Raw genomic sequence first — 22,604 nt, forward strand, 5'->3', positions numbered from 1 at the left:
AGCCAAATGAAATAAGGAATAGCAAAGCATTGGAATCCTTTGTAGGCAGTACTTGATGGCTAGACACCATGGTGACGCGTATATTAGGCATGCATAGGTAGATAACACTGTACGTTAGTTAAAGTACCGGAAAGATACTCCCTAACCAGGGAAATGTTGAGATAAAGATTACTTCAGACTAGCACAGAAGCAAAAATCAACATCAGTATTATCATTCATACTATTTGTCCTTGGACCTCTCAAAGGCAAAAACAACATAATCAGTATCCGTTGCCTGTGCTGTGCAATATTTCATCTTTGGAAAGAAAAATTTATTGGAACTTTCTTTTAATTTCTTTCAGCTTTTAAACATGCAGATGGAACAGAAATGATGTCTTAAATGTCAATATTGATTAGTCTATTTTAGTCAACTGACTACAGGGAGAGCAGAAAACATTTTTAATTTAAAACTAACCATACAGATTCCAATCAATATAATAGATAAAGAAATTAATTGGTAAGCATACGCTAGCGAAGCACTACCAACTGTTAGCATAAATTAAATACCTGATAATCTTATGTGTTGGGTTTATTTACTGCTGATTCACAAAAGCATGCAGGGTGGTATCAATCGGGTTATGTTCACTTTCACTACTAATATTAAAAGAGAGCTTTAGTAATATGATTTTTTAAACAAAATCTGCTCCTCCCCTCCACATTTTAACAGTTAAAGAGATAAGATATTAAAACTTTTATATCTGTACTTTACAGCATGGTTTCTCTTAATGTCCTCTTCTGATTTCCTCATAAGCATTCAAAGCTAGATTAAAAAAACACTCAGAAGATGACATCAAAGTATGGACCTACATGTAACTTTAATAATGTAACCCTTCTGCCAGGCCAAATTGACAGCAGCAAGGGCCACGTTCAGTATCTAGGGTTTCCCTTTCAACAACACAATGAAAAACTGGCTCAAGCCCCTACCCAGTGACCTGGGAAAATTACACACACACCCCTGGGCACCTCAAAGGGGCAATACTTCCCCTCTCACAAACACAGAGTCTCAGTGTAGCAGAAATCTTTAATAACATGAGGTAAACAACTTAGCATTAAATTGGGAAAATACCATAACTAGGGTTCATAAACACAAACCATGAACCAGAAGACCCACCCCCAAGCAGATTGGGCCATGTCCTTTCCCTTTGGTTCTTGAGTCCAGCAACCCAAAAGTCACCCCACACACAGTTTATGTCCTTGGTCTGACGTCGGTCCCCCGAGAGTTCAGAAGTTCATCTGCAGAGTTTACCTCCCAGCCTGGGTGGAAGAGATATGGGGTCAGCTGACATGCTCCATTGCTTGGGTTGACGGCCAATTGCCATGCCTCTCCATGGGGTTCTGCTGCAGTCTTCACCACGAGCTGCTGCTCCCCATCAGCCATCCTGCTAGCCACTCACCAACATGTCTTCAGCCCCCCACCCCACTTAACACATCTATTTATTGATTTCAGCTGTTAGTAGGGGAGCCTCAGTGCTGGTACACCACTAGCTCAAAATAGGTCTAATGCTTAGACCTAGGTATCAGTGATTTCAGCTCTGCAGCATATAACAAGACTCCCAGTAGAAACAAAATTAACTCTGTTATTGCACCACGGAGATGAGCAGTCAACATGGTGTTTAAGACCCCCACACCCAGATACAAATACCATTTCTCCCCCCCCCCATTGCTGGGTTTTGGAATCTATGTCCCTTGTCTAGCAAGTGCTACTTAGTTGAGGGCGAGTCCCTCCATCATAACATGTCAAGTACAGTTCTACAGTCCTTGATTCACATAACCAGGATAACAATATTTTATTACTTCTGCTCCAATAACAAAGAAACTGAGGATCCCACAGCAGCCAAAGTGACCATTTGGGCAAGCAGTCCCATCATGCAAGTCAGGTGGCTGTGCCCAGGCAAATGATATCAGCTCCTGAAGTCCTTTTCACAGCTCACCACCAGATGTCAGGGTAGAGCCCATTCTGACTCTGTTTACAATAAGAGCATAGGATTATTTTCAAATGATCCCTAATAGCCACAATTTCATTGTGAAAATAGTCATTTTTTACAACTATGGATTAAATTGTAGCTTTACAAAGTTGTGTAAAGGGCAGTGTCTTTTTTGTATTATCCCAGGATCAGCCCAGAAGCAGAGTGTGACTCAGAGTATATCTCCACTACAGCTGTTACAGCATCACAGCTACAGTGCTGCAGCTGTGGTGGAGTAGTGTAGACACTTCTCACAGCTACAGACAGGGGTTTTCCATCAGTGTAGTTAATTCCTCTGTCTGAGACGTGGTAAAAGTAGGTCAATGGAAGAATGATTCCATTAACCTAGCCACATCTATGCTGGGGATTAGCTCTACCTAACTATAGCTTTCATGGCACAAAATTTTTCATAGTCCTGAGTGATGTAAGCAGATTGCTCTAATCTTTAAGTATAAATCAAAGTCACAATCTGCCTTCAGGTTTTCTTGTGCTCAGAGGTGGTAGGGACTGTATCATACTCTAGCCTATACCTGATGCATCTTATCTCCTCTGGCATGCTGGCATTGTGATAGCAGGCGGTAGAGCATTCTCCTCCCTTTCTTGCCCACACGCACTGGGGTGGGGAGGAACATACTGTTCTCTCCTCCATGAGCTACCTGAAAACACTTATCTCATTGTAAGCATGCGATTAGCTTCATTGACATCAACAGAACTACTCCAGTGTGTAGAGAGAAGCACATACACAAAAGTTACAGGGTCAGGGTCTAATGCTTAGAGGCTGCCTGCTCTTCACTGTGCAAGTTTTCTGTACTTTCTGTGTGTTTGCTATTTCTCTCTCCTGCTGTTGTAGGTTTTCTGTACTGTGTTTGCTTTTACCCATCATCCTTCACTCAAGATCAGTCTTTGACCCCAACTCAGAACATCACCATGGTATATGTCAGTTTGGATGATGTGTTTAACATACCATAAAGATCCCTGGAATTGGACTACCACAAAAAAATGTCATCCACACCCTTGTGTTGAGGCTGACACAGGCTATTTAAATGGTAATAGCTTCAAATGCCTGTGTATGGTATTTATACCATAAGTACTGTCTTCCTAGCAGATTTAAAAACCAACAGCAGTGGCAATCTCAGGGCAAGACAGGGGATGGGAATCTTAAATATGTTCAAGCTAGGTTAACAAAACACCTTAAAGTTTGATGCTTGGATGCACATTATCAGAACTGCAGAAGAGGCTGGCAAGCTTATATGAACAAATTCTTGTGTACTTCTCGTTTCATACAAAGAAGGGATCTTTAACAGTAAGTAGTGGCCTGGACTTCCAGTTTAATTCTCATCTGAATGGTGATCTCATCTGAATAATACAGTGCCCCATTAGACCACTCTTAGATTTTAAGGCCAGAAGGTGGCCTTGCCATTCCTCATGCTAGAGCATGGATTCATCAGCATTGACTCAGAGGAAAATCTTCCCTTGCTGAATCACCAACATCACTTCCTGCAGCAGCTAGATATTCTTAGTGGCTTCTGATGCAACTGTTGTAAAAGCCGAGCCCATGCTTAGTTTATGGGACCTTATGGGATCACAGCACAAGGAGGTATCGCTACAGGCCATCTATGTACAGCATCACTAAATCAGACTGAGGCACATAGCAAGCATATAAACTAAAATAAACTACATAATATGTTCAAACTCTAAAAACCAAAGCGTTTAAAAAAAATTACCTGCCTCATCAGTCATCCAGATTTATCACTCTGGAGTAACATCTCGTTCTTAAATGCTCAGCCTGTGGCTGTGTGAAAGCTGTATATGTCAAAGCAGAAGGGCCACCTCCCATTGTCTATTACTGGTATTTCATTGTACTTTTTCCTGTTTCATGGTTGATGCCTCTTTTTGCTTGACATTCTGTTTATCAGCTGATGTTGATGCAGCTGACTTCCATTATGAAAGATGTCTCCAGCCTGTAACATCCTTGGATATGGATAGCTTGAGACCAGCCCACATATCAGCAGTAATGTCCTGTAGCACTCCTATGTCACTAAGTATGCCACTCCTGCTTTAAAAACCTTTTAGATTAGGTTAAAAATCAAATAAACTTTTACAGACTTTGGGCCAGCTCCTTCCCTAGAATAAATCAGCATAACTCTCTTTCAAGATGAGGATCTTGTCCTTAATGTTTCGCCTTATGCTCAGGATATGATTATACTGCTTAGTAAGAGTAATAAAGGCTAGATAGAAGACTGATATGTAATCATAGTAAATGAACCCCCAGATATCATCCAATACCCATGGACCAGTAGATCTGAAAATCTAAGGAAAGGTTTCTAATCCATAGACCTTATTGGGTGGGATTTTCAAAAGCACCTCAATAATGAGGAAACGACTATGTGGGGGAGAGGGGAGAAACACCTGGAGTCCTCCCCTTTTCCAGCAGTAGAAAGTGGGAAGGATTGTGTTTTAGTTTGAGTCTCTCTTTTGTTAATAGAGCTGCCCTTGAGGAAAGGGATGTGCAAATGAACTCAAGCATTTGGGGTTTATTTAGACAGCCTCTGCTGGTGAATACTATGGACCTAAATGGGCATTTAAAGAAAATATTGCTGCAGAGTGTCAGATACTCAATAGGGTTATTAATGAAATCAGAGGCTTTTCTTAAACCCTATAGACACAATGTGCAGTCCTTCAAAAATGTCAAGATCAGAGTACGGTACTGCCTATATCTACAGAGAGAGAGAGAGAGAGAGAGAGAGAGAGAGACGAGCAGGAGAGAGAGAGAGAGAGAGAGGTGTGTGGTGGTGTGTTGTGCCCCTGATGTGCTGTGTGTGTGTGGTGTGTGTGTGTGTGTGTGTGTGTGTTAAAGAAAGACCAATGTAACAGAACAGTCAAATGTAGAGGTAACTTGAAGAATATTATACTGTGATAATGGCAAATCACAACATAAAATTCTGTAGGTCGAGTATTTTATTTCCAGTACAAAAAGTGTTTATTGTATATCTCCTTTTTGTTTAAGTGTATACATTTAATTTTTGAAGATAATCCTTGGAAACATAATGATTCAAGTAAAGAGTTCCAGCATAGCTACAAAGTTTGCCAAATTTATAGTAAAGTATGTGTCAAAATCCTTGTTATGTGCAGCGGAGACTTAACCTTGCAAAAATGGTACCAGGTGTCATTCTGTTTAAAGGAATAAATTGTGTCATTACTGTTAATAAATGCATTTTTTCAGAGTCCCATACTGATGCAAGAAGAATAGGCCAATACTTCTAATCTCATTCATGTCATAGAAGAATATATAGACGGAGCATGATAAGCATGCTGAATCTATGGTTACTTGCTCAATTGAGCCACCCTATGAACCTATGCAAGTGCTAAAATAGGATTTTGCTGAATGTTTTCTCCAGCATAGACAGTGCTGATTATGTAAAGCTAAGAGGTTTTTCATTATTCAAATGTGATCAATAAGGCAAATGAGGAGAGCTGTAGGATATTAAACCTGGCATGAAATCCAAAAGTGAGTTGGCCTCTGGCCCTGTATTTATTGCTTCATGCAAGATGTACAGGTTTGATTCCCCGGCTTGGTGTCTAGTTCTGCAGGAAAGTTGCAAAGCAGATGCTGCACAGGTAGCATGCTCAGCCTCTGAGAAAGGGAGACGTGCATTGAACTGCAGTGACGACTGGGACTGAGCTAGGAGTGGTAGAAGTAACACATCCAAAGGAAGTCCCAGTAGGTTTCCTGGGCTCCCCAACTAGATAATGACGGTGATGGAGGATGGGGCATGGAGGATTTACCACTAAGACTCAACTACACAACTGTGGAAGAAGTCAACAATGGAAGATAAAATCTTCATCATCATCATCCATAGAAGCCACAAGTTGTTTATCACTTTCAGGCACTGGTGAAGAAACACATCCACACTCACGCTGGCATGCTTACTCCTGTTGTCTTTTTAGGTTCACACTGGTAGGAGTCAGTAAGGAGGACTGGGAAAACAGCCATGGAGGCAAGGGCAGGTTTTTATTTTGAGGGGTGAGAAGAGGCAGATTGTAGATGAGATCTGGTCTGAAAGCAGGGACCAGGAGCAGAGCAGTGGAGGCTGGCATGTACAAGTAGGCAATTTTTTGAAACGAATATATGTTCACAGCACTCTATAACAGCAGGTATAGATTATGCTGTTTCTGTTTCAAAACTGTCTAGGCACTACTTGTGTAGAACTGATAAATGAAATTGTTTTTAATTGTTCACTTTATTAATGTAAGTTCTGTTCACCATTCACTACACTTGCCTGCATTGTAACTTCTGTTCACTGTTTAATTTTGTATTTCATATGACTTGGCATTGTGCCTCTCTCATACAACTTTGTATTAGAAAATTGGTAGAAAACTTTGTATCAAATGTTATAGCCCCTAAGGATAGTATAGTTAAAGTGAAAGAAACATGTGCCTTTTTGCTAGAAGTAGAATAAAATCTCACCCCGTCCCCCACTCTGTAATCAGTTGCCCCATTGACTGAATGAGGTGTGAATGAGTGAGGCTTGGAAGACACCCACCTCCAGACAGCTACAACAGTTGAAGAGGGAATGGAAGCCAGAGCAAAGGACAATACAACTTGTCAAGTGGGCCCAATAAAGAAAAGCAGACATATTGACGACCTCAGGGATTAGAAGCAAGCACCTTCTTTAGAAAACGCCCTCTTTGAGCAGCATTGGGACAACACCCAGAAAAAAAGCAGCACAAAGACCAACGGACACAGACCCAGATTTTGAATCTGGTCTGGATTTGCATAAGAGGGAAGCTGCTATAAATACAAGGTGTCTTGCAGAAGGACCCTGGGTCTCGTCTTGTCACCATCGGAGCATCGATCCGGATCGGCAGAAGCCCGGCTCCACCCCTCCCCCATCTAACTCACCTGGCCAGTGCAGTTAAGGGGAGCAACGTGTTGGTAACAACAGCAAGACGGAGTGTGTTTGTGTCTGTGTGTGTGTGTGTGAATGCATAACTGTAATATATCATATGCATATGATAAAGTGTTAATTAAACCTGTATTACTAATAAATGTGGCGTTTTGCCTTATCCTCCCTGAAAAGATCCCGTATAGTACTTTGAGTACAACACTTGTTCTGAGGAGCTTGCAAGTTGAGAGCACCTCCCACCTACAGTGGGAGAATTATGGAGTGCAGGGAATATTTTAATGTTAAAATCTGTTTGCTATATTAAGAAGAAGAATGGAATTCTGCTGCTTATTGAGAGTATGTGTTCATCAAGACCTGTGGTGAGATTCTGCTGCTAGAAAAGGAGAGATTAAAAGATTAGTTGGTCTATTTTAAAATCAGTACAGAGGTGAAGATCTGCATTTAGGGCTGAATGGTTCCAGTACTGCCAATCTTAAGAGTTCACAAATCCTGACTCAGGCTTTTTAACAGTCTCATGATTTTTAAGACACAGATTTTGATTTCTTGATTTTCAGGTTTCTGAGCCTCCAGGGTCATGTTTTCAATCTTTACTCCACAACCAGGAGAGTTAGAAACTTCTTTTTATTTAAAAAAATCCTGAAAGCTGAGATTCTCTCCTAATCATTCCCCACCCCCCAAAGTTAAAGACTTAGTTTAAACACCACATATTGAGAGACTCATGCTCAATTGGCAAGAGTTGGCAACACTGTAGACAAGGAATAGACATGGGAGAGAATGGGGAGGGCAGACAAGGAGCATTATTCTTGTCCGTTTGCAAGAGCCAAGGTTAGGTCATACAGGGGCTGTTTCTTCTCTGTATTCCAGAGGGCTCACATACCCCCAAAAATAGTGCGGAGAAGGCAAGGCTATGGATTACTCCCAGCTCACCAACCCACAGATTAGTCCAGGAACACTCTGAGGGAGGGGGAAGTACACACAGGAAGCCTGGGGCAGGACTGCAGCTCCACACCATCTGCTATGCAAGGCTGTCTCTATCTGGCACAAATTAGCCTTTTGTACATAAAGGGCAAAGGAAGCTTACACAGAAGATGTACCACTTAAAACATATCTTCTATTTTTGAGCCTGAGAAGAACTATATTTGGCTGGGTGAATTTTGACAAGTTATTCCAGTCCTAATTGTAGCCGATTTTGTTTAATATACAATTACCGTATTTGGGGGTAAAAAAACAACACACACACAAAACACAAGCCAGGAAAGCATACTAAGTGGGAATGGATGATAAAATTTACATTTACACAGTACTTTCAATGTAAGTTTAATTTTTTCCTTCACTTAGCACCATAAATATAAGTGTTTTGGAACCTCATTGCAGAAAGCATTATGTGCTCATTTAAGGAGTTTCATTTGCATTTAATTTGCCTTCAGTCACTGTATAGGATATTAAGTTTGGAGGCCTGTAAGCACTTCTTGTGAAATAATATTAAGAACCAAACATGAGAAATCTCCATATTTACTGCAACAGTTTTCACTCAACAGTATCTATTTTTTATTACAGGTTCCAGAGTGGAAGCCCTTACTTCGCACAAAACAATTTAATCTGTTTAAAGATATATGATCTGTTGTTCGTAATTTCATTTGAAACCAGTTTTAATGAAGAAGATACTAGTAACCTTGTTTATTCTGGGAGATGTATAAATTATATCAATATAGCATGCACAGCAAGCTAGAGTTTCTTTAGTGTCCAGGGCCTTTCAAATTCCTTGATTGTGTGAAGGCCGTGAAGTGCTCCCAGGGCTTGATTCAATGCATATTGACGTCATACGCCCATCTTTTGGAGCAGGCCCTATCTGTAAGTGGCACTTTACGTACATCTATGAGGCAGGGAGCTCTAGTCATCCCTTGTGTAACTCCACTGCTTTCAGTGAAGTCACATCAGGAATTGACTTGATCAATTGTCCCTGCCTGGAGGAGTTTACTGTTTCAACAGACAAGCATGCTATATATGCTACCAGATTATACACAAAATGCCAAGGTGAAATCATCAGCACAGAAATCAGTACCAGAAAGATTTGCAAAGAAGCAGGAAAGGGAAGACAGCTGGTAAAAAAGAAGTAGGAGACTATTCCCAAGCACAAATGCAGAGATGGAGCTGGCCATTAGGGAAGGCTAAGAACCCAACCCTATGACAGAATGGGACTCGGCACAGATGCAGGATACTGCGTGAGTAGACCTGGATACAGGATCAGGGCCTAAGGAGGAAGTTAAGAAAAAGGACTGGGAAGAGATAGAGGGCTATTACTACAAATCTCACTGTTCTCAAAACAAAAGGTGAGATTCACTTATTTGAGTTAACTTTCTCACAATAATGGAAACGGCAAAACAAATGCAAAGCAAACCAAAGAAAATGAGGGGAGGGGAAGGAAATGCTTCAAATGCTACAGTGGCACAGGTGGACAGGCTGTGCTGCTGTAGCGCTTCAGTGTAGACACTACCTATGCCAATGTGAGGGGTTCTGTCATTGGTGTAGGTAATCCACCTCCCTGAGAGTCAGTAGCTAGATCAATGGAAGAATTCTTCCATTAACCTGGTGCTGTCTACACTGGGGGGTTCAGTTGACTTAACCACATTGCTCAGGTGGATTAATTTTTCATACCTCTGAGCGACAAAGCTGGGTCGATCTACTTTTCTAGTGTAGACCACCCCTTAGTCTATTTGTTGTTTTTTTTAATTAAGTTAAAACCTCGTAAATTGCTCACCTACCATGGGGATGAGCAAGGTGTAAATAAACACCTTGCTAGATTAGAATAGCTAGAGCAGGAGTAGGAGGAAAGGAGAGTAAAGATGTAAGCAGAGGCAGAGCTCTGGGGAGCCTGGCCCTTGAACATGAGGATATGAAACCCAAATGCAAAGCATCATAAAACAGGAATCCAGAGACAGGGTCTGAGGAAGAAAGAGAAGAGAAATGTGTTCAGAATGGCAGCAAAAGAAGATAATAATAGCAGGATCATTTTGGACAGACTAAAGTGATCAGACTAGTATAGATAAAGAGGAAAGGGCCAATTTTAGCATATGTGAAAGTAGAATTAATTATATTGTAAAAATAAGAACGGATTAAAGAAATGTATGTACCTTTAAGCAGAAATAAGAAATGTTGAAATACAGGTGCCAGGAAAAGAAACATTAGGCATAAACAAGGGTGTTAATGGCGAAACATTAACAGAAGATCGGTAATAGTTAGTAAGGAAATAAGATATGCATGCCTAGCCCAGGTAAATTTATCAGATTCTGCTTCCTTTGTTATCTTGTTAAGTTCTCGCCCTTTTATGATAGTTTGTGTCTTGCATGGTGCTCACATTAGCTGGGTCTTATTAGCAGACCGCTGTGCTAATAAAACAGAGTGGTCTGACAAACGGAGTCCTGAGTCTAACTTTGACCCATAGAACTTCTGATTGAGTATTTTTCCCCCAGATAATGATTATTGTGACAGTTTGCTTGACCAATCCTGCTGAGTCTGTCATTCCTAGTCTCATTGCTGCATTATTTTGTGTGTCTTTGTGAAAAGTTCTATTTCACACAATTACAGTACAATGAGCAAGCTCTCACGTTCAGTTTAGATGGGAGCAAGCACTTTTTTCTAGAACTAGGCAGGAAATGATTTTCCCATTGTGTGAAATACGTTGAATTTCGAAAAATTATCCTGTCCTGAATTGGAACAAAGAGTCAAAATCTCAAAAATTTTTGCAAATCAAAAATCTGAATTTTTGTTTTGGTTCAGATCAACTGAAATGCATTTCAGTTTAGATCCTTTTATAGTAAAATGGTGGGTTTTCTTACTCCAATTAGCTTAATATTCATTTAAGATTTTCTTTTGGGAGACTATTATAGCAAATTTTATTTATGAAATTCTGAATGTTCCTAGGGAATCAAAACAACTCTGTGGCTGCTTTGCCATGTTTTCAGTTGCAAGAACTCTGTCAGGGAAAGGAACAGAGCTAGTATCCATATTGGCTTATTTCTGGAACATTGGCTACGGGAGTCATGTTCAGTTACGTGTTCTGTGGGCTGAGACACTTAGCCAATTAACAAGAAGGAATTAGTTTATGGCATTTAGGCTTCCAAGGAGGATGGCTAACAGCTGGCTAATTCCAATTGCTCACTTAATTCAGTTTTTAGGGTCAAAAACAGATACAAGTTCAGTGTACTCAGGACCTGCTGGGAGGTAGTAGAAGATAGTTTTGTTCACAAATCCTTTGGTATGGTAAAAGAAAACGCTAAATGGCTAGCCATCTGTTATAGATGAATAGGAGCAATTTATGATGGGCCTAGTGGACAATTTATAGGCATACAGTATTCCAACACTTAAACCTCTTTACACACAAGGGGGGTGACTCCAAATACTAATAATTTTTTAACAGGAGAAAATTAATTATTTCTGAAATAGTGGTGTGGGCTGGAAACACAGCTTACCATTAGATCAGTTTTTAATGGGATGACTTTTCTTAGAGGCAGAGTGGGACTGGACAGATTGCATTTACAAATTAAGGTCCTGATCCTACAAGTGACTTCAGTGAGGCTCCTTACAGATGCAGAAATTCACTCTTGCAGAGTCAGCTGTAGCATCCGAGCCTTACATTATTTTCAGGAACTGATTCAAGATGGGATTTAGGCAAAGCAACTAAGAGAACTGACCTGATGCTCTCACCAGTGGTCATGTATGCCAGTTGTGGGCATGTTTATTATTAATTCCTCAGAAAATTTTTTCTTTTTTCATTAAAATCAGATTCCTTTGAGGAGAAAAAAAAGTGTTATTTATCTGAATGGAGCAGCCAAAATTAAAAGGGAAAATAAAACTCACAGGTTGTGGGAGATTTTTTCCTTCCAGTAATGATAAATTGAGCACACTTTTAGGAATCACTCATTCCTCATGAAAAGAATGCAGAGCAGTGCAGCAGAGATAGTGGGAAGTTGCTCACTGGAAAGTGGTTTCATTTTTCTATTGGAGTTGGCAGTTGTACAATTGGTCTGTATAACCAATTAGGATAGCGGAGTAGAGGCTGAAGAGGAGTCTATGGAAGGGGTAGCTGGACCTTCTGATCACTACATGAGATGGCTGCTCATGCTTGCACCAGAGAGGGGAGGGCACTGCTGGGATCTAGTATTCCTTTGTGTTCAGTGGAGAGAGAAAGGGGAGGGCAGGTAGGCCCTATTCACCCTTGCCTCCTCCTTCTCCTCCTCCACAGGAAAGATAATGGGGGCTGTAAGTGCTTTGTGTGACAGATATTGCAATCACATGCAGTATCTTTGGAGATCATATTTTAATAAGTCATTGTGGGCCAAAGATTGTATGCAACTGGGGTGGGGGGTACGAGTACCACATCTCCTTCACAAACTGAAAACTGTCGGGGGTGATTAAGGCAAATCCCTCAGGCTGTAAACACCTTCAGAGTGGTACCATCCTTGGAGACATTTGCCTATACTGGTTCAAACTGGATTTTCCAGGGACCAACAGAGAAAGAATGGGCTTTTGATATAAAAAGGCTGTGTCTAAACTAACTCAAAGCCTTCTTCTGATTGAGCAAAAGGGCCTCTAACCCTTATGGAAAGGTTGAAAAGACTTTGGTTAACTTTGGCCCCATAAGATTGACAGGTGACTTCTGGTAAGCCTTCAGCTTATTGTATTGTGTATTGGAATGTTTATGGTTATTTATAAGTTTTCTCTGTAATGCTTTTACACTAGGAATAAATGTACTTTGCTTTGTGAAGGCTGGTTGATAACTGATATATATTGTTGTAGGCCCTGGATAAAGGTTAACCACAGATGCTGGACTTCAGTCAGAGCTGCTGGGGAAATCACAGTGAGGTGCAGAGGGACTGCAAGCCTAAACCCCTGGTCTGGACAGAGAGACACATAGGTCTCTGTCCAGAGAGGTGACAGCTAGGAAGTCTGAAATCTTAAAGTGTGTTCCTATAATGATGAGCAGGAGGGTAGGGCAGTTGAAGGTGCAGTTAACTCCTGAAACTGCCTGAAAAATCAGGCCCTCAATATCTTAAGGTGGGCACCAAAAATTAAGGCACATGAAGTTAATAGAGAATCTGAAATTTTGGCTCTATGCCTCTTGACTGCACTAGACAGTTGACCACCTTCCATAATATGATCGTAGTGGATGAAACCAGAGTAAAAATTTGCTTCACCTACATAAGTTTCAAGTAAATGCAGGTTCCTCCACTGGCCTGAATACATGGTTGTCCTCCAAACCAACCATTTAGTGTTGTGCAGAAAGCCTCTCTGAAGTGCACAGAGAAAAAACACCGCCTACTCCCCACTGGCTCACCCTGTCCACCTCCTAGTGGGGAACTGTGCTGCTATATTGTAAACAACAGCAAGCAATTGCTGCAAGCTCTGATATTAGGGAGCTCTGGTAGGAGTAATCAGGCCTCATGATCATTGTATTGCTGCTGCAAGGTAATCACAGAATTAATAAAAGCATAATCTATGCAAACTGCAAAACTGGAACTAAAAATAACACCACAATTTTTGACCCAGACCCAACACATGGCTTTCCATGGAAAAGCTGAAAGCGATACCAAGATTCCTAATCTGACTCACTACCTCTGGCTGAATCCCTTCTGAGCAGGCTCATAAAAAAAAGGGGAAGTGCCCTCACAGCATCACCTTCTACACATCAGTCTCACTTGCACTTTCTTGGGGGGCTAAGAACAAAAGTAACTGATACATCCAATTAGCAATATCAAATATTCCTCCAGAGAAGGATGACTGCTTGTACACTCTAGTGAGTAAGAGATATAGATCTGTAGTTACTATACAGTACATCACAGTAGGGGATGATACTCTGTCCTAGCCAGATACTGATGTATTATATAGTCATTCTAACTTCTGAGGGTTGAATTTCTAGAGTAAGATATACTTCAATAGCAAATGCTGACCAGAGTGTGTGTTCCCTTGTACTGTTGGATCAGTTATATTGAGAGCACTGATATACAACTCCTATTTGCTGTCTCATTTGCTTGAATGCAATGGCTTTTCCTGGTTCCTTTTCATCCTAAAATTTCCAGTGTTGTATCTCTTATGCCAAAAAGAAAGTTTGATTAAAATATTATAGTATAAAGATTTGATTTCCATGGCCTCACTTTCCATTCTGTTACTCCAGTTTTACAAAAATGTAACTCCACATAAATCAATTGTGTTACACTGGCATAACAAAAAGAACTCTGTTGATTTCAGGGAATTTTGGTGGCATAAAAGAGTGAAGAATGAGACACCAGAAATAAATTCTGTTGAAATCAACTGAATTACACTGGTGTAAACATGACGTGATGTAACACAGAATCAGGGTCCCAACTTCTATGAATTCTTGAGAAAACAAAGTGGTGATGAAAAATATGAATGAATAATACTGATTTCTGCATTACATCCCATCTGCATCCCCTGTTTTATCAGACTATCCTCAAATATATTTAGGATTATTGGTACTATTTTTTTTTCCTGTTAAAGACTACATGCTACTAGGCAAACATTTTTTGCTGGTGTCTTGTGTGATTGCTTAAGAAAGGCTTCATTGTGTATGTAACATATGATAAATAATTTCGTTTGGCAGTTCTTTCCTAATTTAACTCATTTTTTTAAATCTCATTGTTCTCCTCTTTATGGATCAGGATCTGCTACTAAAACACACAGTATGCATCCTTCTTTCTGCCACCCATTATAATACATCCTTTGGTAGAGATGTTTCAGGGTGAGCCTCAGGATCTAAATCCTGGCTACTCTTGTGCTCTAAAGAAAATCAGCTGTGTGATCCAGCTCACTGAACCATGCATTGCTTGAAGACACTGGTCAGGGCCCATCAAATCCTAGTTTATCATTATAGCCATTCTTCGAAATGCCACTAGAGTTTCTGAACGCTCCTTAGCATACCCCATATATTAATTTGTCACTAAAATCAGCGGCATTTTCACATCCTGCCTATTCTTGGAACAGACACACATCCTTTCATTCTCTGTGGATGAAAACCACATTGTAGAAACTCCTTTACTGTTGCTTTGCACTTGAGGTTTATTTATAACAATGGCACCGCTCTGTCTTTTGAAAAGTAAATTAGCCCCTGCAGATGTTGATATTAAACAGCAGCTACTCAGGATAATAAATCAAATGTTCAGTAACACTTCTGATTGCTAGGTAGGCGAAATATATTTGCAGCAGTAAATTACACTAATTGATCTATATACCGAAGGCATCATTTGGGCAGCTTTATTCCAGTCTGATCTAAAATAGAGCACTGACAATAGCACTCAGCTGAAAACTGGGCTGTGAATCTCTCTGAATAAATATGAGATTTAACTTTCTGAATTGGAATTTAATGTCTCGATAACAAAAAGAAACTATTAATGCTAATACAAGATATCTGAGTCCCAAAGAGTTAATACCTACAAAGCTGAGGCTTTGTCTTTTCTGGGGATTTGCCCTGATTTCAACTATTGGAAGTGAGCCCTGGGGCAGCTGTACCACTGCAAAATCCAAGTATGTGCAGACAAACCACTCCGATTTCCTCTGGGGTAACTTACACCTGTCTCAAGCAGGAGTGCATTACAGCAGTGTAAAATCATGGCTTAATGTGCTTTTGTCTTTCAAAAGTAAGGGCTTGCACTGTGCCTCTACACCCGATGGCTGAAATCCCAAATGCAGACATTTGGTATAAGCTGTGGCCTAAACAATGAAAAATGGAAATGTGGGGAAGAGATTTTCAAGTGTTTATTACTCACAGCTGGGAGGCAGATTTTCCAGTGAACTCAGCGTCCAGCGTACTGAACTCTTTTAAAAATCTGGTCACTCATTTTGGCACATGAATGGGAGACAATCCCTTTTGAAACACTGGCCTTGGTTTTGAATCGGGTGAATAAAGTCAATTGGAAAGAGATGTATTACCGAAGGACAGCACCTAAGGGGCTTCCCATCTATTTAACTGAGAAAGCCTTAGGTTCCATCACCACTGGTGTAAGAGAAATTTACTTTTCCTGGATAGTAATGGCTCTTTTAAAATCATGAAGAGTAAATATATTTGGCAAATCTAAAAACACTAAAAACTGCATGCACAGTCAATGGTTTTATATGAAAAATAGCTACTGCACTTACACAGTTGATAACCGCCAAAGTTAAATATTTTAGAGGTTCTGTATCACAGATGACAGGCTAGCATGCAGAATACTGACAAAACTTTAATAATAACCATCCAAGTCGATACAGCTGTAAATATTATTTAAATATGAAACTTATAAATATTACAATCCTGACCTTGTGAGGTGTCTTCAGTCCATTTTACAATACACATTGAAAAAAAGGCATAACAATGGGAATGGACACAGCAAAATTGTCTCATGGTGTCTGTCTTTCCTTCATATGTCTTGAGATGAACACAATAGGTCAGATCCTGAAGTCCAGGCAAGTTACGCTCAACACAGGACTCGAGTGGAGGAAAGATGGGTTAAACCACCTTCATGCTCCCCTGTTGTTGATGGTAGCTAGGGCCTGCTTTGAGAGTAGTGAGAAGGGACCAAGGACTTGGCCTATTATTTCCAGCAAGGATTGGTACCAGTATAATTGCTCTGTTTAAGGACAAAAAGAACTACCAGAGAGGTACGGTCTTTGAGCCTTAAAATCTCAACTGTCCTGCTGCTCACTAGAGCTCATCCTTGTGGCAGGAAATTTCTTGTAATTATATTAAGGCTCCAGGATTTACAAATACTGAGAAGGAACTATGCTGGATTAGCCTTCAAAGAACAAGCTGACTGAAAAGCTAAATGAAGATTTATGGGCCAGATTCTCAGCTGGTATAAATTGACATAGCTCCTAATTCTGACCCTCTCTTTCCATCACATGGCATTTCAAGAAAATACAGTATTTGATGTGAATATCTGCAAGAGTAGCATTAGCTTATGAATCTGTCATAACCTCAGAAGTACAAGTTCACATTGGTCTGAAGGGCCTTGCATAGCCTTGGGGTAATGTTCTGTCCAGGCCTAAGGGGCAGAAAGATGTTTCAGTCATGAAAGCTGCTTTGGGTTACTGCAACCATTTCGTGACAAAAAGCCAAGTTTCTGGTTTAATACTGAATAAGAACACTTTTCACAATGGTACTCATTGACCTTGTTACATCTGAAGGATCCTTTCTGTACATTAAGCTAAAGTTGCTCAAGACCATACAAAACCAGCACCCACTCACATCCCAGAATGTCATCATCAAGGAAGGGGTACCAAGCAACTATAAAGAAATTTCAACATATTTTGCATGCAGCAGCAGAAACAGTATGCATTTCAGTCCTAGGGTTCAAAATGTTATCAGTTCCCCAGGATGCAGCATAGAGAGACATTTGCACTTATCAATTTTTTTTTCCAAAACAGTTAATTACACAGGAGAGTATTTATTATATCAAAAGCATTCTGATTGTTATGGCAATCAACTATATTTAGTTAAATTAGCATAGAAGTATATATTTTTATAAAAAAGCTACAAATAACATTCCAGCATTTCTCAAATGCACATCCTACCCAGATTCTCACTTCCCAAATACTCATTTCACATACCCTGGTGTCTAGCTACTTTTTTTTAATTCAGCCCAAGATGTAGGATCTTCAGGACCCAGGATCTGTGTATATTCACACAGAATACTGCTATGGAAAGGGATGAGAATGCCAGGCCAAAAGCCAAAATTGTGTTTAAATTGGTAGTATTTACAGTTACTCATCAAGAGTGAAATTTGCCTGGGATGCCCAAAGTGCTCCACATCACTGAAGTGATGCATGAGTGTGCTTTAGTTGCAGTTGATGCTGCCAATGTGTCCTTACGTCTTGTAGAATGCGTCTGTGTAGGGTTATGTGGAATGTCACCAGGGCCAGAGAAGGAGCCAAGCAACCCACATTTAGCCTCAATCCTGCAAAAAATTAAGCTGCTTAATTTTATGCACCATAAGCAGTCCTATTGAAGGACCCACAGAGCATAAAGATAAGCATATGCATAAGTCATTACAGAATTGGGGCCTGTGGCAGAGCTAGTGCTCCCAACAGCCAAAAAAAGGCCCCCAAAACCATCATCACTCACAGCCTTTCATAGAGGATGATTATGGGCATTGTTTCAGCATAGAGACTGGAAAAATTGTTTTAGGACAGACGTAGGATAACATGTTTTTTACTTGAAACAATTGTGCATCCAGGTGGTTAAACGGCCTTAACTTAGACCATCTAAAATGGACAGCTGCAATAGCAGTTAGAACCTATTTTATATATTAATTTAATCTCATAAATGGTCATGGTACAAAAGCTTGAAACAAAAAAGTAGGGTACTGATATACATTGGTGATACAATATTGTCTTTTGGGAGCTGGCAGATGTATAAAATTAAAAACATCAAATCTGTTTTATTGGTGCCTATTTAGGAAACTCTAATTTATTCTGTTGGACTCAGGTCTGAAAGGGGTGATCCACAAATCCTCTGAATTTAATTATTAGAGTATAACATAGCAAAAAATGAAATTACCACCCTTGAAAAGCCATCAGTTAATTCCTATAGTACTAACCTATAGTACTTAGCAACATGGGCCAATAAGGACTCATCTTACTGATATGCTGCTATTTATGATGCTTAACACTGTGTTATGTTCCGGGCTTGTTTTTTTATTGTCTATGGGCTCATTCCAGACCATCTAGAATATTGTCTCACCATCAACATCCAAGAGTATCGTCAACAGTTATATTCTTCTGGAGCAATGGAATTGCCTAACAAAAGATTGACACTACTGAGAGTTCAAACCAGAGTGTTCCGCTAATAAATCTACTTAAATGCAGTTTCTTGGATTTTAAAATAGTATTTTAATTGGGATATTTTGGATCATACTGTGGCTCTCATGAAAAAAAATATCAATTATAAGTTAGTGTGCTAACTTATGAATTTAGAAAACCTGGAGCATTGTAGAAGGTATTTAAATCAATTTCCTGTCAAACAGCTTTGTAACAAATATCACAGGATAGGTTGTAAAGTTATAGTGATATTTGCCTGAGATGTGCTGGGAAGCCTCCAGCATGCAAATAATATGTACAGGACAATGGCAGTCTGGCACATTAGGTTAAATACACTATTTATATGGCGATTTTAATGCTCTAACTAATGATTTCCAAACTGGATATGATCCTATACCTGTATGGTTTACAATACATGAGAGCCACTCAGCTTGCTTCCTCAAACACAATTGTTTCCCTTTGCCCTATGAAATTAATTTTCTGTGGGATCAATCCAAATGGTACTATGGTGGAAGATTTTTTGTTGTTGTTGTTTCCTATCTAATTTTATCTTGTATTCCTGTTAACACAAACATTAACATAAAAAAATGAATCCATGCGGGCATCTGTGTAGTATATAACACAATCACTTTACCCATCATGGAACTGCAAACCTCTCTGAGATAGAATAAAGCACTCATTTACTTTGCCCACAGTACCACACAACTATTTACATCCGGAAACAAACAATAGCTTATCTACCTGAAGAGATTTACGTAGCTAAAGTAGAGGAAATTAACTGAGTAGGAACTGGGCTAAAATACTAGAGTTTTGATTGTGTGACATTGCAATAGGAATTTTAATGTCAGGTGGTTATGTGTGGACCTTGGTTTAATGGTTGAGATTTGAGCACAGGCCAAGTCTGTAGAACATAGAAGTGATACTGACTGGCGAAAGGAAGAGCTTTGAAGAAGTGATAAGGACAATGCCTGCTCCTTCAGTTGAGGGTATCTTCTCATCTTTAGTCAAAGTGGTTCACAATTTCAGCTTCTTTTTGAAGTCTTACTGTGCCTGTGCATCCAAAGAGCAGCCATTGCTAGGAATGTCTCTTTGAATCTGCAGTTGGAGAGAAGACAGCAGCAAGAGCAGGGAAAATGCTGCAAACTTTTTCCAGCAGCATTTGCTTAAATGTTTATACAAGTTCATTTCAATTGTGTTTGCCCAGTTGAGTATTCACTGTTCTCAAATATTCTTTCATAGAAGTTTCTGGACAGGACAGTTCATCGGAACACTGTGTTGAGGGCTGTTTTCATTCTACCCATGGTAATATTGTTAAATCTGGAGAAGGACCCCATGACACCTCATTTTAGTTTTGCAGCAAATAAAATTTTCCTTATTAGTCAAATCTGAACATTGGCAGGTACGTGGGGACTATCGATGGAATGTCACCAGCCGAGTACTGACAGGGACACCTTAGAGGTGTGAGAAGTTAAATACACTGAATACGTTAAGTATCCATTTCTTTTGGATGAAAAGTCAGTACAACCTCTGTAAAGTCCCCTGTATCAGATTCAGAGTAGTTAATAAAACAAATTTGAATACCGTTTGGCACAGCCCATTAGTTCAACAAAGCAGCTGCTCTAGATTTCCATGATGTATCATGTCAGCCACCTATTCCCACAAATACCAAACTCAATCCAATCATGTCCAAAATTTAAAGGATTTTGTGCAGCATTCCAAACCCCTTGTAGCTAAAGCTGGCTGAAATCCAAATATATCCTTTCAATTAGCTTAAAAGCAGATCACTTTCTTGGAGTTACGGGGCCAAGATTTTCCTCAATGAGTAGTCATTTTGAGTGCTTCAGTGTTCAATCTCATATATTTTGAAGTGGCCTGATATCCAGACTGCATATATTCAGGACTTTCTGAAAATCAATCCCCTTCAACAGTACCTCAAACTAAGAACCCAAAACCCGAGGCATCCAAAGTTACTAGTAACTTTCAAATCTCTTGTCCAGAAGTTCTTTTCTTCTATCCAATCATCAGAAAATATTGTGGGAATTTAATTATGTAGCATGGGTCAGCTTATGCATGTTAACTAGGCTGGGTATTTAATCAGAAAATTGATTTATTTTCTTGTAAATGACCATTTGGAATTGCCTTACATTAAAGAAAATAGTATCAATAATGGTATTTCATGCATTGTCATGTTAGTTGTATCAACTCATTTAACCCATACTAAGAATGAAAATGCTGCTACTTCCAACAGATAGAAACAGCTTGTCCCTGATTGTAGTTGTTGGGCTGGTTGATTTGCTTCTGATGCCAATTTAACAAGTGATTCTCAGATCAGATTTTGCCAATAAAAATAATTTTGAACATAAAAGATAAAAGCTTATTTCCCTGGTTGTCAAGCCAATATCTTCTTTTCTCACTCTCCCCATGTACAACTGAACTTTAAACATCACCTTAAAAAAATCACTTAATTAAATAATGTATAGGTGTTTTAGGTGTTCTGCTCTTCTTGAATTTGATGAAAAAGCATACACCAGTTGACAAGCTCTTGAACTTAAAAAGGAATACATCTTTGATGTCAAGTGTGGCTAAAGGAATCTTGAGTAAGAATTATATGAAAATGACCTCACCACCACTCAATCTATTCCCAACAGTTACCTGCCAGTCTAAGTGCCCCTGTACCATTATAAAAATCTGTCGAGCATTCAAAATCAATTACACATAGGATGTCAAGTGCTGTCATGCCAGCTGTCCTTTCAGTCCACAGGGGTTCTTGCTACCCATTTCCAGTTAAAAATACATTCAACTACATTGTTGTTTTTCTCGACAATGGTTCACCGTATTATGCTAATCTTCCTCATTTCCATGTGCTTTAATATATTAATGTATGAAAATAATTGTATGGTGGTGCCTGAGAATTAAATGATATATATAAAAAATTACAAGAGATTAAAGCAGAACTATTCCAATATTTGCACACTTACAAGGATAAGAGTGAAGTGCTATTTCACAACATATTGTACTGGATGGTCCAAACATACTCCTGAAGCTACTTTTGAAGGGATTATGTAGAAAAGGTCAGCTACTTAAAACATTTCCATTTTGTTGTACTTTTTTAGGCTTGTTCTAGATTTCCTTAGAAAATAGGTCTGGAAATCAGACTAAATAATCAGTATTACATAAAAATGATGGAAAGTACTCCAAATAGTCCTTCCTGACTGCTCTTTACACACTGGCACAGGGACAGTACACTTCCATTAATTTGCCCTGACATGCAGGAGGACTGCTTAAGACTCAGTTCACGACAAAAAGAATGGCTATATTTGCCTAAGGTAGATTTCTGGCCACATTATTCAGTTATGCTGAGTCATATACTGTTTCTCATGCAACATTACCATTTCTGTACCCAGCAATTTAGAGGGACAAATTGCTGAGATAGGTTTTAGATGAAGTGCATGTAATTCAATTTAATCAATTATTTGAGAAAAATAATCTAAACAATGAAATATTATTCCTCTACACATCACTTCCATATTATTTGTTGGGTTAGGTTCCTTTTTCTTACCATAGGAATTAAGGCAAGGACTTCAATGGGGAAAAGTTCTGATCCTATATGGGGGATAACTCCTTAATAAACAGCAAGCTGTCGCCTCAGAGAAGTTCCCATAGGTAGCTTTGATCTCACTTGCAGCACAATCTTAATACCTTGCCAACATCATTATTCAGCTACAGTAGTTCTTAATTTGTGGCCTGATCCTAAGATGGATCCTACATAAATATCTCCAACTGATGTTAAAGATGATGTGCAAAGAGGTAAATTGATTTCTAATGCCTAAAGAAAATCTAAAAGCATAAAAGTTTGAAAAAAAAAGTCTCCGGGGTATTTTTTTCC

Source organism: Chelonoidis abingdonii, chromosome 7 (genome assembly GCF_003597395.2).
Source record: "Chelonoidis abingdonii isolate Lonesome George chromosome 7, CheloAbing_2.0, whole genome shotgun sequence".
Taxonomy (NCBI): Eukaryota; Metazoa; Chordata; order Testudines; family Testudinidae; genus Chelonoidis; species Chelonoidis abingdonii.